Source organism: Mercenaria mercenaria, chromosome 9, assembly GCF_021730395.1.
Source record: "Mercenaria mercenaria strain notata chromosome 9, MADL_Memer_1, whole genome shotgun sequence".
NCBI lineage: Eukaryota > Metazoa > Mollusca > Bivalvia > Venerida > Veneridae > Mercenaria > Mercenaria mercenaria.
Window position 1 is genome coordinate 9,223,699 of NC_069369.1, and position 15,328 is coordinate 9,239,026.

The window sequence follows — 15,328 nt, forward strand, 5'->3', positions numbered from 1 at the left end:
TCATTGAGTACACTCAAATAAATTGCCTAACGGTCACGTCTTCACTCAGGAAAGATTCCATTTGTATTCATAAAGGTGAGTGACAGTCGAGTCAACTCCCAAGAGTGAGTGAATGTTAAGGGAGGTCCTGGGGACCCTTGAGTGTTTCTCAAGGTCTCATAATGTAAGTTTAGATGATAAATTTACAATATTCAATTAATTTGAAGGTAAGATAACAGTGCCATTTAAAAGCGAAAGTTCATAGTTGTGCAAGGTATTTTGGAAAAAATATATTTAGTTCTTTTTTTAAATACATGTTGTTGAGGACGACGAAAACGTAAAAATACCCAACAAATTAAAAGACTGTTGAATTAATAAAAACGGTTAGATAGATACAGGAAATCAAATATACATCTACTAAACCTAATCTGACGGGGCTCATCAGTCACTCTCAGAAACACACGTCTTAGTAACTAACATTTACATTTCACAACCCTAGATATCGGTTATTTTTTCTTCTTCAATAATTCATACTGAAAAAATATAACAATTAAATGTCATGAAGAACCCATCATTACGGAAACATTTATTTTATAAAAGATATAAGCCGCGCCATGAGAAAACCAACATAGTACGTTTGCTGTCTGGTCAGGATCTATGCTGAGAATAGAGAAACTATTAGCGAACCGTATGGATCATGACCTGACTGCGCCGATGCGCAGGCTGGTTTGGATCCATGCTGGTGGCAAATTCATCAGTCAATCCAAAAAAAAAAAAACACACGTCCTAGTAACAAATATTTACAAGCCTAGATATCTGAAAATTCATACTGAAAAATATAAATATTTCCCTCCGACTTAATGTGTCATTAAAAAAACAATATTCACCAAATCTCATTCGAAAACATTTATTTCGCAAATGATATATATGTAATGATTGGAATTTACGTGGACTGGCTTTCGGAAACACCAACACTTAAAGGCACGAGTATTATTCAGTTGTAATAAAATCTCAATACAGCGGGAAAAAAACTCATGTATTTTTATGTATAAATTTTATTCTACTAACATGACTAATAATACTAATATTAATACGTTATATAAAACAAATAGACGGACGGACAAACATTCAGACAGGCAATAAAACGACAACTTCCGACTTGGCAAATAGATCTGCAAAAATAACGATTAACACTTTTCGATACCTTTGATGTTATTGTCATATATACCGTTATAATCTTATAAATATATTGTGTACAATGAAACCAATACTTAAGTTACCCTTCCGAAAGTTAAGATTGAGTGGGATATATGAATATGACATTCGACTTCCACTCACACTCCCGCAAGGTCTACTCGAGACCTACTTGAGTGATACTTACCCAAGTTTGAGTCAAGTGTGAGTTTGAGTGGCGACTATGAATATGGCCCAAAGCATTCGTGTTTGTGACAAATCTTATCAAATTATTTGAGAGAGTATTCTGCTGATTGTTTGAACTTATCTGATTGTTTTATGAAGATGGGCCTTTTGTAAATGGTCCACACGATGGGATAGGTATTGATTAGTCCCTTTTTAAGAGATGCATCATTGATTCATTTTCCTTTGAAGTCTTTATAAATACGCACAATCTAAACATGGTAGCTATATCTATGTTGACGTATAATAAAACTATCGCAAGTAAAGTGTTCTGTTTGATTTGATATTTCTATCAGCAAGTAATACAGCTATCGTTTGAGTGATTTATTATAATGTTAAGTGGAATATAACTGAATAGCGGGTTGCTCTGCATTAAGGTCAGTTTGTAAACCCTTTACGCCAATGTTACAAACAGATAACCGTCCTCATATATTCTGCTTCTTTGTTCCACATTACTGTTACAAGGCGGTGCCCCACTGTGTTCCTTTGTTTGTTCGTTTTGTCCTCGTGTGTTGCTTTGTGTGTGTGTGCGCGTGTATGTGTATGTGTGTGTCTGTGTGTTTGTGGTGTGCGCGTCTGCGTGCTGTGGGTTTCGTTTTGGGGAGGCTGCGTTTTTGGTACGTGGCATTCCCTGTTTGATAGTTGTCTTTGTTTTTTTGGATAGATAAATCTGATTGAAAGACGTGGTAATAAAATGATATAACACAACGTACGTTACACATCTCCTACGAGATCCAATTAGCGGTATGTAACACTGCTTTAAAACATCATCTGTTTTTACTCAGCAGTAACGACACAAGCTGCGAGAGTTCTCGAACACAGCTCTTTTCGACCTTTCTTTTGGGCTCATAGTAAGTAACTGTTTTGAGATACACATGTATATCAATCGTTGAGCCTTGTTAAATTTGTTGATACGCTTTCGACACTGTTTTCGCGACCATCCATGTAATAGAAATGCGATTCCCTGACAAAGAGATATTCAATTCCCAAAGTAATAAGCACGTCAAAAAACACGTGTCAAAACATTACGCTTATTTTGCTATTTACTAAAGAAGCAGTTCAAACCTGAATCCTTTACCTGCTTGTTAACTCAAACAATCCTTCCTACGTATCGACATGTAATCGTAATTATTCTGCCAATGGTCAGTACCCAGTAATAAACTCGACTGTCTCTTCAACAACATAACATTCAGTCAATTAGTAATAATATATTGTCAATGCAAATCAGACTCACAGAATTATGCCCACAATAAAATTGTCCGTCCGAATCGTAAAATGTCATTATGTCTGTAGACATATTGCAATTTTCTCATCAAGTTGGAAATCCGCCATTTTTGCCAGCCATGTAAGAAGATAAATTTTGACCCATTACATCTATAATCATTGAGGAATATCCATGTTTGTTCACTTTTATAAGAATAGAAGAGTCTCTACGATGTAGGTACCGTTTATGGACGCACTGGATTTACCCTTCAATTTTAATAGCAGACGAGCAAATCTACATTTAATTTAGTTTAGACACAGTATGTTACATTGCAGTTTTGTATTTAATGTTCGACAGACGAAAATCATCTAATTACAGTATTGTCAGAAAGAAGGTTTAGAGCACTGACATCTTGCTCCAACATTATATTCCGGCTAAATGCCAAATTTAACAAATTACAGTAAAACTAAAGTCAAAGGAATTACATTTATTGTAGCATTATTGCCTTCATTACGTAAGGGTGAAAACACAACGTGAAGTCCTGGAAGGTGTATTTCTATCCTAAGCTTTGTGTATGTGAAAACTATAATTGAAAGGTCGTCAAGTATTTGTTAAACATACCAGGAAGACATAACAACTGTAATAGATATATGTTTATATGTATAACATGGCTATTATGCAAAAGGAAGTACTACTGATTTGTCAGATAAATTATAACGTAAAACATATAAATACACAAGTACACACATACATGTACTTTATTTAGTACACACTATAATAACAGGGGAACATACTACAGTCTTTCTGTTAGCCATATATGAATTATCAAACGAACATAAAACTGACTGACGCTGCGCATGTGTGTGTGTGTTGGGGGGGGGGGGGGGGGGGGGGTTATAACAAACTGTGTAACTATACATGCATATGACACACGAACTTCAGCTTACTGTCACTGTAGTCTTAAGTTATTTGTTGACAATTCAACACTAGGTTAACTTTGAAAAATATTTTCAATGTCAAGAAATCAAAACTGGAAATTTATACGTAGATGATGATATTACTAGTGACAAAAAGTAAAAATACCTTGGGTTGGGATGCTGATAGGGCAAGAGGAATGCAGAACTGACTCAAGTAAAAAGACCTACAAGAAACTATGTTCAAAACTTCACAAACTAAATAATATTCCTCTTATACTTGACAATTCTTGGTAAAAGTGCACAAACTGTTTTGGGTGGGTAGAGAGGCGGAGAAAGGCCATTCTAACAAACCGTTAGATGGATGGGCCTATCCACCTAAACATTACACACTATACCACAATGCACACATAGTATTAAGTACATAAACACAATGTTTTAGTTTGTCAGTTTGTGCGACTGTTGATTGATAAGGTCGAACACAACGTTTTGCAGGGCAGACCGTTGAAATATTATTAACAATCTGTATCCGTTATGTGAAGTATTCCGATTCGTGTAACTGACAGGAAAACACAGGAAGGAAACAAACTTTCACATTGCAGAAAAACTTACCTTACTGTCCATAGTTTGTATCTAAGCAGATGAACTTGGTTCATAAACCGTTATCTGAAATTAAAAGAAAAGCTTATTGATATTACTTGCTATTTATCCCGGTAGTGATACTAAACAAGACCCTTTTTAAACAAGAGGGCCAAGATGGCCCTAGGTCGCTCACCTAAGAAACACTCCATAACAGTGTAAAACATGTTTGACCTAGTGATTTCATGGAAACAAATATTCTGACCAATTTTCATTAAGATTGGACAAAAAAATTGGTCTCTTGCGATAAAACAAGCATTTTCTTAGATATGACCTAGTTTTTGACCCTAGATGACCCATATTCAAATTCAACCTAGATTTCATTAAGGCAATCAACCTGACCAAATTTCATAAATATCAACTGAAAAAAACAGTCTCTATCGCATACACAAGATTTTTCTTTAATTTGACCTAGTGACCTAGCTTTTGACCTCAGATAATCCATATTCAAAACCGACCTAGTTTTCATCAAGGCAATCACTCTGACCAAATTTCATGAAGATCAATTGAAAAATACATCCTCTATTGCATACACAATGTTTTTCTTCGATTTGACCTAGTGACCTAGTTTTTGACCCCAGATGACCCATTTTCGAAATCAGCCTAGATTTTATCAAGGTAATCATTCTGGCTAAATTTCATGAAGATCAGTTGAAAAATACAGCCTCTATTGCATACACAAGGTTTTTCTTTGATTTGACCTAGTGACCTAGTTTTTGAACCCAGATGACCCATTTTCGAACTTGGTCTAAATTTCATCAAGGCAATCATTCTGACCAAAATTCATGAAGATCAATTGAAAAATACAGCCTCTATCGCATACACAAGGTTTTACGTGATACGACCTAGTGACCTAGTTTTTGACCCCAGATGACCCATTTTCGAACTCGGCCTAAATTTCATCAAGGCAATCATTCTGACCAAAATTCATGAAGATCAATTGAAAAATACCGCCTCTATCGCATACACAAGGTTTTTCTTTGATTTGAACTAGTGACCTAGTTTTTGACCCGAGATGACCCATTTTCGAACTCGGCCTAGATTTCATCAAGGCAATCATTCTGACCAAAATTCATGAAGATCAATTGAAAAATACAGCCTCTATCGCATACACAAGGTTTTTCTTTGATTTGACCTAGTGACCTAGTTTTTGACCCGAGATGACCCATTTTCGAACTCGGCCTAGATTTCATCAAGGTTATCATTCTGACCAATATTCATGAAGAAGAATTGAAAAATACAGCCTCTATTGCATACACAAGGTTTTTCTTTGATTTGACCTAGTGACCTAGTTTTGGACCCGAGATGACCCATTTTCGAACTCGGCTTAGATTTCATCAAGGTTATCATTCTGACCAATATTCATGAAGATTAATTGAAAAATACCACCTCTATCGCATACACAAGGTTTTTCTTTGATTTGACCTAGTGACCTAGTTTTTGACCCGAGATGACCCATTTTCGAACTCGGCCTAGATTTCATCAAGGTTATCATTCTGACCAATATTCATGAAGAAGAATTGAAAAATACAGCCTCTATTGCATACACAAGGTTTTTCTTTGATTTGACCTAGTGACCTAGTTTTTGACCCGAGATGACCCATTTTCGAACTCGGCTTAGATTTCATCAAGGTTATCATTCTGACCAATATTCATGAAGATTAATTGAAAAATACCACCTCTATCGCATACACAAGGTTTTTCTTTGATTTGACCTAGTGACCTAGTTTTTGACCCGAGATGACCCATTTTCGAACTCGGCCTAGATTTCATCAAAGTTATCATTCTGACCAATATTCATGAAGATTAAATGAAAAATACAGCCTCTATCGCATACACAAGGTTTTTCTTTGATTTGACCTAGTGACCTAGTTTTTGACCCGAGATGACCCATTTTCGAACTCGGCCTAGATTTCATCAAGGTTATCATTCTGACCAATATTCATGAAGATTAATTGAAAAATACAGCCTCTATCGCATACACAAGCTAAATGTTGACAGACGACAGACGACAGACGACGGACGACGGACATCGAGCGATCAGAAAAACTCACCTGAGCATTGCTCAGGTGAGCTAAAAATGCAACAAAACAATATCGGCGATGAAAAAAAGCTTACATATCAGAAAACACTCCGGCTAGACTAAATAATTTTCATCGAACTTAATTCCTTTTTGCTCTTTCTTTTAAGTTGAAACTCGTGTATCAGGATGAAAGAAAAACGTGGACAACATGAATCTCTGTCTTCAACGTGATATTACCTTAACGTCCCGGACAGGAAAGTGCAAATCCTTGTAGCTGGAAGACGGATGGCGATCGAATAAAAACTTAATACATTCGTGGAATCAATGTGCTACATATGAGGTATACGATATAAGAGAGTTCTGCGCTTTGTGGCCGTTATGTATGTGTTTATATTACTGTATCTGTTTTATCGCTTTGAAGGGAACACAGGAAAAATATACAAATTAAAATAAAATCATCGAGAGTAAAAGTGTTTACATTTCTGCAGCACTAATGTTCAGATCAATGGAACTATTTTGTTTTGCGTTTCTTGTACATAATCACAAGAAAAATGTAACAGCAATTCTTATCTATCTTATTGTTCCATTGTATAGGTTTTAGTAACACATGACGAAATGGGTTAATTTTTTGTTTCAGTTATAATGCCAATTAAACATGTTATATCAACAAAATTGATATAATTTAAATAACTGTTATTTGAAACGTTGTTGATAAAAATATGCTTAAAAATACCTATGATAAGCACCTGTTAAAGAGTGTCAGGCACAATAACAAAACATTACTAAGACCACATCTCATATGTTACCAGTTTTGTTTTCAAGAAGCGGACACGAAAATGATTCAGATCAACTTGAATCAGGTAAAACTAAGAAATTATTAACCAAAACATTATTATGTTATATCTGAACACTTAAAACAGATTAAATTAAGTGAGGTTCGTGATATTTAACAAAACAGATATTGTTGGAATAACGCGTGTCACCATAATTATTATGCAGTCACAAGAAAGAAAAAAGGTAAGCATTATGCCATCACCACGTGTAAAAATGGGAAAATTAGAATTCAGACAATCATTTCGTTCCAATTCTATTTAAAGTGTAAAGTGTGGATTCTAGTGAATATAGAGCATTAGACATGATTCTACACACTATTAAACATTTGTTTGTGACAGATTGTATCGGTTTCTGCCTAAATCATGAACATATCTGACTTTTTATGACAACATTCCCGTCAAAATAGCGGAATAATTATTGATAAATCCATTCAGAAAGCATAAATCGCTGATTGTTTGTCGTTTAAAACGGTATTAGTCTTCGTAAATACTCAAAACCAGATATATAGATTACAGTGTACGTATCACCATCGGGAATGTGTTGTGTTGATGTACCGGTATCTTGGCCAGAAATTAAATGTATATATATATATATATATATATATATATCTTTATTATAGTTTCATCTATGTACAGAACATAAAAGTATCATTTTCAATAGTCATGCACAACTGTACACAGCCATTCTGTAAAAGAATTATAAGAGACTTATCACAGTATACTTAATCTAGAAACACAATCACAGATTGGATACTGCACTTTTGAGCCATATCCTAAAGCTAGAGGTAAAAATATATTGTCTTGATGTTTGATATTAAAATATGATTAAAACATTCATGCATAAAGGGGAAAATGTAGCAAGTGCTATTCATAAAATTCTTAAAGAACGATATATCTTTCCTACCAATAATTTTGTCAAACAAAACAACGAGATATATTTAAACATGCTTTTAATAAACAAGCGACCTTGAGATGAAAAATGTATTTTCAGTGGATTGTAGCAGTAGAAGGTGTTGGTAAAATTGCTAAATCATAAAACGGGCTAATGTGAGAAAACTAAACAACAATTTTGCTTAGTATCCTTAGTTGATGTTTCCAATGTAAGTGGTTATAACTTAATTATGTTCAGATCAATTCAGGCTGCATTTCGAAAGCGATCATTGTTGTTCTTGGCAAAATAATGTGTTAATGTATAAACAAACTGTACGTTGCTACTTTGGTTTCCTTTGCCCCAGGATAAACCATGTTCACTCTCCATCTTGAGTTGAACTAGAGGTTCCTTAATTAAAACATTAACATCAATTTAAACTCTCAAAATTGGTTAAATCTTGTTTCAGCTTCATATAATCTGCCAAAATGATAACTGCGAACATCAGCAAATGCGCTGAAGTTATTTATGCTTCTGTATCTCTTGGAAATCATTAGTCAAGGATACGAGCAACATGCAGCAGCAGCTCCTAAATGCTTTCAACACTTTCAAGTTTGATTCTTGTAACTATATAAGAGAATTTATGTTGACATTGATGTTGTTAACATCTTCATGTTTTTTTTCTGTTTTCAGTTTGTGGCAGTTTATTTTGCCCGTGACAGACGTAACTGCTTGTCCTTTATTTTAGCGTTTTACCTATTCCTGACATTACTTATGCACGTGTTTGCTTATATAATGTATTTTATTTATTTATTATTTATTCAATCTTTTGTGTAAATTATCTTAATATTTCAATTTTTAACCAACGTCGCTTATCCCATTTGTCTTTTATGATGTCATATGTCTTTCAGCTCTTAAATTATGATACAGTATTTTATGTAAAGTGTGTACTTTAACATGTATAAATATGTCGGTCATCAAAAGCAATACATAGCTTAAGTTTGTAATGTTATTATGTTTACCGACAATAAATAGATATTGAACTTAATTGAATCGAATATGTCTGCAAGGTATAGCTTACCTCGAAGATTCTTGTAATAAAAGAAACTAAGCCGTCGCTTCTCACCTGCTTAAAACAGATGAATCGCATATTAAGTGTGTTATGTTTCATTTAAGTGTCTTTTAACGTTACTAATGCATGGAAAGAGGTTATACGTCCGCGAAATAATTTCACGGGGGCGTAACTCGAGTGAATTATTCTTGCTACGTATATTTTTGTGTATTAATTTTGGTAAAACACGATTTTGCTATTATACATTATTTCGATTCTGATATGCCTTTAATCTAAAACAGTGGATAAAATATAATAGTGCTCTTTCTTGGTAGCAACAAATCTTTGACGTCATCGCACGTGACGTCATTTTAACGCAAACGTGTTTTAACAGAAACAAGCATATCAGAACTGATTTTAAAGTATCTGGATGTATGTTTAACAAAAAAACTTTGTTTGCCTTGGTTAACTCAAAATACAGTTTATACATGAATCATTTTGCAACAAAGTATCGGGATTAATTATATAAAATGTCTCCTTGCTAATATAACTAAATAAGACCAAACTTGTTTCTGTATATTTACGACTGACTACTCATAAAAAGCAATAAAAACAGGTAGCTTTGAAATAAGATTACACTTTTAGCATAGCTTAGCATGTTCAGTCTTACTGTTGCTGGAATTTAGCATTTGTGTCCATTTGGAGACATTTAAGAGTACGTATAAACTAGAACTTTTATCGATCGGTCACTGATGACAGTGCCACAGAAAGCATAGGTTTTATTGTCATCAATAATAAATCATCGATAATTCAGTTTTATGCGAACTGTCTTCTCCCGATCAACAAAAATACTTCACCATACAACAAATTTATTGTCAGATTTACGTTTTATGTAGGCCATAAACTTGAATGGAAAAAATTGTCCCTCAGTATCGTAAAATGTAATTATGCCGTCTGTTGATGCAAACTCACGTAGAAACAAATCCATCAATATGCTAGTCAATAGATGTTGCTAGCACAACGTTAAGTTAACTAGTAGCAGTGGTAAATTGACCGCTAGTTATCCTACCAACACCACAGAGAATAAAATGAATTACCTCAATGTAATTTGTTTATCTCTTTTTCACACGGAGTTGTTATTTACTGGTTTTGTCAACGTGTTTACTGACAGCGCGAATGCATTCCCGATTATTTCTATCGATAATATTTTTATAATAGAACAGCACAACTGTGTGAAACAATTAAAAACCTCATAGTTCGTAATGATATTTCTAGTTGGGTGATCGAGCGACTGTCACATAAATACGTTTATTCCAGACTCAAATTTATAGATTAATATATTTAATATATAATATTATAATTAATTTAGGAAATACGTTTCCATATGAATAAGCATAACGTGTATTAGTAAACGCCAATAAGAAATATTGTTAATAATAATAACTTCACTTTACACATAAATTGTAGCATAAACTAAAAAGAACTGAATCAACTTTACTGGCAAGGATGACTTAAGATAAAGTTATCAGACCTTACGTCTATCAAATTTGCAAATTCAATTTTGCCAAGAAAAAATTCAATTTGACATACAGATTGGGAATTCAAAAGATAAATCAAAATAGACGTTCACGAGCATTTTAAAGTGTAAATGGATTACTTATAATTCAATAATAATCTACCCGAAAGAGATTATTTCCTCCCTAATGAGTTCAAACAAAAAAGTCCTTAATAGCTTTTGCTAAATACAGTTATTAAAATTAAAACTGATGTGGTTTGAAACATTAATGAGATCATAACTTGGGAAACATGCTCGCCAGAAGGAAATTAAAATTCTTAACTTAAAGCAGTTTTGGAGCTTCAACTATCTGTGTCAATTTGATAAATCCTGTTATACTTTGTAAATGTATAGCTTACATTAATTTAATTCTAAGCGTTTCCGAGTACGTGTTTTGTTAAAAATGCATAACGAAATGGCTTTTGTCATTTAATGAAATGTTAATAATAAGTATTACATTGTTTCAACTCAAAATATGTTGAGTTCAATAAACTATTGTTTAATGAATTTTGATGGCTATGTGTCTTTCATAATCAAATTAAAATGTCGGAGACTAGACTATATGCTCTTAGAAACTTCAATAAACATCCTCACTAGAAGCAAAATCTAAAATTTAATCACCTTTGGGAGCTTTAACTGCTTGTTTGAATTTGTTTAAATGACTTTCACTTAATTATGGTTTCCCCGATACATGTTTTTAGAACATTTACGACCAACTTCACTGATGTTTAAATTTACAGTCGTATAGATTTACTTTAGTTTGTGTATGTAATTTAAATATATATATTCCAGTTTATTCAATTTGCATGTTCCTTTAATTTTTGAAAATAACAAAAACAAGTCTTAGAGCTGTTTGTAAAATACGTTTGCTTTCTATGGTGGCATGTCGAGATCACTTTAGGCTTGACCTTTGACATACTGACAACCAACACAATAAGGGTCATCTACTGACCATAGACCATGGCGTTCAGCATTAAGATGGTAGTGCTAGGACTGGTCAGCCCGGTGTCAGTATCATGAGATTGGGTGGGGTATCATGTCACGTGTCTACGGCGTGATGTTCCAGTGAGACAGCACTATAAAGTTGGACATTGTGCTCACTGCTACAAGTAGACACCGTCGTTTATATTACTGAAAAATTGTTGAAAAAGACGTTAAACCAGAACACACACACATAGACCATATTGCTACGAAGTGTGTGAACTGTAGGCCAATACCTTATTAGGGATTTGAGCCAAAACTGCTTCCAGTGTCTAAATCACTGTAATCTTAAACTCTGACCTACTGACCCCCAACTGAATACTTGTCATCTACTGACTCTAAGGAATTTGAAGGCATTAGCCTAAAGGATTCTTAAGTTACTTTGTGGAAACATTTACAGTCTTTACCTTAAACAATCGATCACAAAAGACAGTAGGGATTATCTGCTGATCACAGGCAATCATTTTGTGAAGTGTAGCAGCTGTAGACAAAAACAGTCTTTTCTTTTTGTGAAGTGTAGCAGCTGTAGACAAAAACTGTCTTTTTATTTTGTGAAGTGTAGTAGCTGTAGACAAAAACAGTCTTTAGCCATTGAGTTAAAACCGTTTTAGTTTTAATGCCTCAAACTGATCCCGAAAACAAAACTGGTCATCTAGTGACCACAAGCAACCATTATATGACATTTGACGACCGTAGACCAGCGAGTTCTTTAACTGCTGAGCGGAAACCGTTTTAAGCCTAAAGTTCATCGTGACTATTACCTTTGACCTACTGACCCCAAAACATTAGGGTCATTTACTGACCACGTCCAGTCATACTATTAAGTAGAGATAGTACCTTGTTTTTATTTTCAAAACATAGAATAATAAGCTTTGAAATGCATATTTTTCAAATTGCCAAAAATGCATAGTTATGAGTATCTAATATTTTCATATAAAAGACAATTTTGTGATCAAGGAAATGTATTTCTTCTTTGACATGTAGAGCAGAAAGATCAAAGGGACATAAAAAATTGGATATTTTCCATTTGGATGTGTCTCATTCTACATTCAACAGTGATCTGGATTGCTTAATAATGATATACCATTCTATTCGCTAAAATTATAGAACATTTGGAACAGTCCAAAAACGTTCAAATATATGCTGGATCAGAATTCGATCATTTAACCGCTGACCGGGACTTGAACACAGAACCTCTCACACCTTAGGCAGATACTCTATCACTTCTATGTAACAGCAGAGTCTATAGTTGGGCAGTGCAAGCGTACCATTATACTCAGCCGATTACATTACATGATAATAATTTCGTGACAATGACATGGTTGGAGTACTACGGATTATCGGTGTATTGACTTTGTTAGCTAATGGCAATTTTTGTGTCAAAAAGGATGAAATCTAATTTTTCAAACAGTTTTAATCGGTCAAAAGTGCCAAAAGTTCTCTGACGTGTTTTGAACTAACTAACTGGCAGTGGCAGTAAAATATCACTTACACACAACAGTATGTTTGATAACCGTTACATACACCCCACAAGTATACCGACTTGGCAAAGGATGAGCAGTTAAATAAAATCGTATGATACACTAGAAGTTGTACTTTGTAAGTGCCTCTAAACATGGATATTACTTTATGACAATCTACTGAGAACATACACGAGTTCAAGCATTTATGTACGGGACGCACTTTATTAGAAAATCAAGAAAACCTTCCTAATTTTATGAACTTGTAACTTGCACCCCTTTGAAGGCACTGATCCCAAGATCTTGGTATAAAATTATCTTTCCTTAAAATTGAAGTTTGGTCATATTATGAACATCAGGATATGAGTTTTTGTTTCTAAACTGTCTTAAAAATGCCAAATGAATGAAAAAAGGGCCCACGTCCGGAATCGAACCCGGGCCGCTGCGGCAATTAAAAATTTGCGGCTGTCTTTACTAATACCGCCACGGAGGAATATGTGTCTAAAAAGCCGGTTGGATTCAGATATTTATAATTAAGGCAGTTTACCTGGAGTAAAGCGTTATAAACGAACTTCGATTTTCAGTGAAAAAATAAGTAAAAACAATTAAGTCTCATGTGTTTCCGTAACATTTAGTCTGTCAGTAATTAAGTTTCAAAGCCTTCTTACCAAATACAGCATTAATTTCCTGATGCCAATTTGTTTTTTGTTTGTTTGTCGAACGATCTGGAGGCCAGTGACTTTTGTTAAAGATATGAAAGTGATTCGTCACTCTTTAAAGTTCCATTAGCATACAAGTTACAGTAACTGCACCAAATATATAACTGATTGTGTGAATCTATTATAAATGCAATCCCATTGTTTTGCAGTTTGAGTAAAAAATATTTAATGATAGATTTACTGATATCCAGATATTTTGCAAGCGATGTAGTTTATTCTTATAGTCGTATCATTTCAGACGTTGGACTTTTTAACCCAGACTTAGTGCGCAACACTTTGACTTACTAAACATTCGTCTGTTTCACATGTAAGAACAATATATCTTTCCCCGAGGAAACATCACATGCAATCTTCTCAACAGTGGTGCTGCAAACAAGCGCACATTTAAAGTATGTGTTCACAAGTGAAAAGTATTTCTACTTTTTATGTTGTTTTGTTTAACAAATTGAACCAGTTTTACTTAGGCAACCTCGGGCGCAGTGGACGGCACCACACGAATATGTTGATATCACAATGTTACTACTGGAAAAAAAGAGAATCTTTAAGAATTTTAATTACTTTTATATTTTATTACGCTGGAATGCATATTTGTATTTATTTGCAGGTATATAATTTTATATTATATTACTTTTATAGTTTTATAAGTGCATAGTTTGGGGGAAATTGATTATTTATTATTGATTTTTTTTCGCATTTAAGTGAAGTTCCGGCAAAGTTAAATTATAAAATTATAAAATAGAAATCCCAATTTATTGCTTCCTTTTTGGAAACAGTGCCAGCTTCTAATACCATCCGCTGTTGTATTTCTTCGATAAACCATTGGAATAAAATACTAAAGTTAATAGAAATCAATAAACTCCTCCTCTGCCAACATTATGATGGCATCACCTACTACCTGCTCTCTCAGAGTGTACGTAATGCATTACATGAATAAAATTTTAAGTAACTGTTATCACACCAACATCATTTGCAGGGAGACCGTAAATATAATGCATCAGATGATTAGAGGCGTTCATGCTATGTGATTATATTGTTCTCTTACAATTAATACAATTCATGAACATGATGTTTATAATTCAATGATATGCAGAGCAACAAAAGTAAACATGATGTAGATTTCAATCGTACCTTACTGTCAATACTTTTTTTTCGTCTGAGCAGATGAACATGTTGTCTCAAGTTTATATTATATAGGTGGAAATTTGGAGAACAACTCATTTATTAGTAACTAACTTATGTATGCTCAGTTAATAAAAAGATTCTTTCTTACCTTAGCAGCCGTGTTCACTTACCAATATACCCGCCCCCGTTATATTTCGAAATAATTTACCCACCAAGCCCATTTTCTAGGAGCTATAGAACTTTACAACGGAAACTATTCAATGTTAAAAGCTGTTACCTTTCTACAACAATGATAAAAGATAATGTATTTATCATAATTTTGCTACAATAATATACTGAGTTTTGCGGCCAGTCAAAACGATTTGTTTACATTTTTTAATAAAATTTATCGCCCTTGAATTCTAAATGCTAGCAAAAGAGGTGTGTCCATCTTTTATAATGTCTACACTTGTGAAATACCAATTACAACAAAGCGCTCAATAATATAGGGATATAACACGTTTTCGTGTACTTACGTCTGCAAAAGCCAGACTGAGACCGATTGATACGAATTCTGTGAGCAAT

The 15,328-nt window shown here is 33.9% G+C and overlaps 1 protein-coding gene across 2 annotated transcripts in view; it reads right to left on the minus strand.

Annotated features, from left to right (window-relative positions):
* The window catches only part of LOC123546439 (G-protein coupled receptor dmsr-1-like), a 279,955-nt gene that overhangs the window by 143,913 nt on the left and 120,714 nt on the right, over window positions 1–15,328 (minus strand). For both annotated transcript variants that reach the window (XM_045332696.2, XM_045332695.2), the window contains exon 2: window positions 4,126–4,179. The gene's annotated coding sequence lies outside the window, so the exon portion shown is untranslated. The remainder of the gene's footprint in view (window positions 1–4,125; window positions 4,180–15,328) is intronic.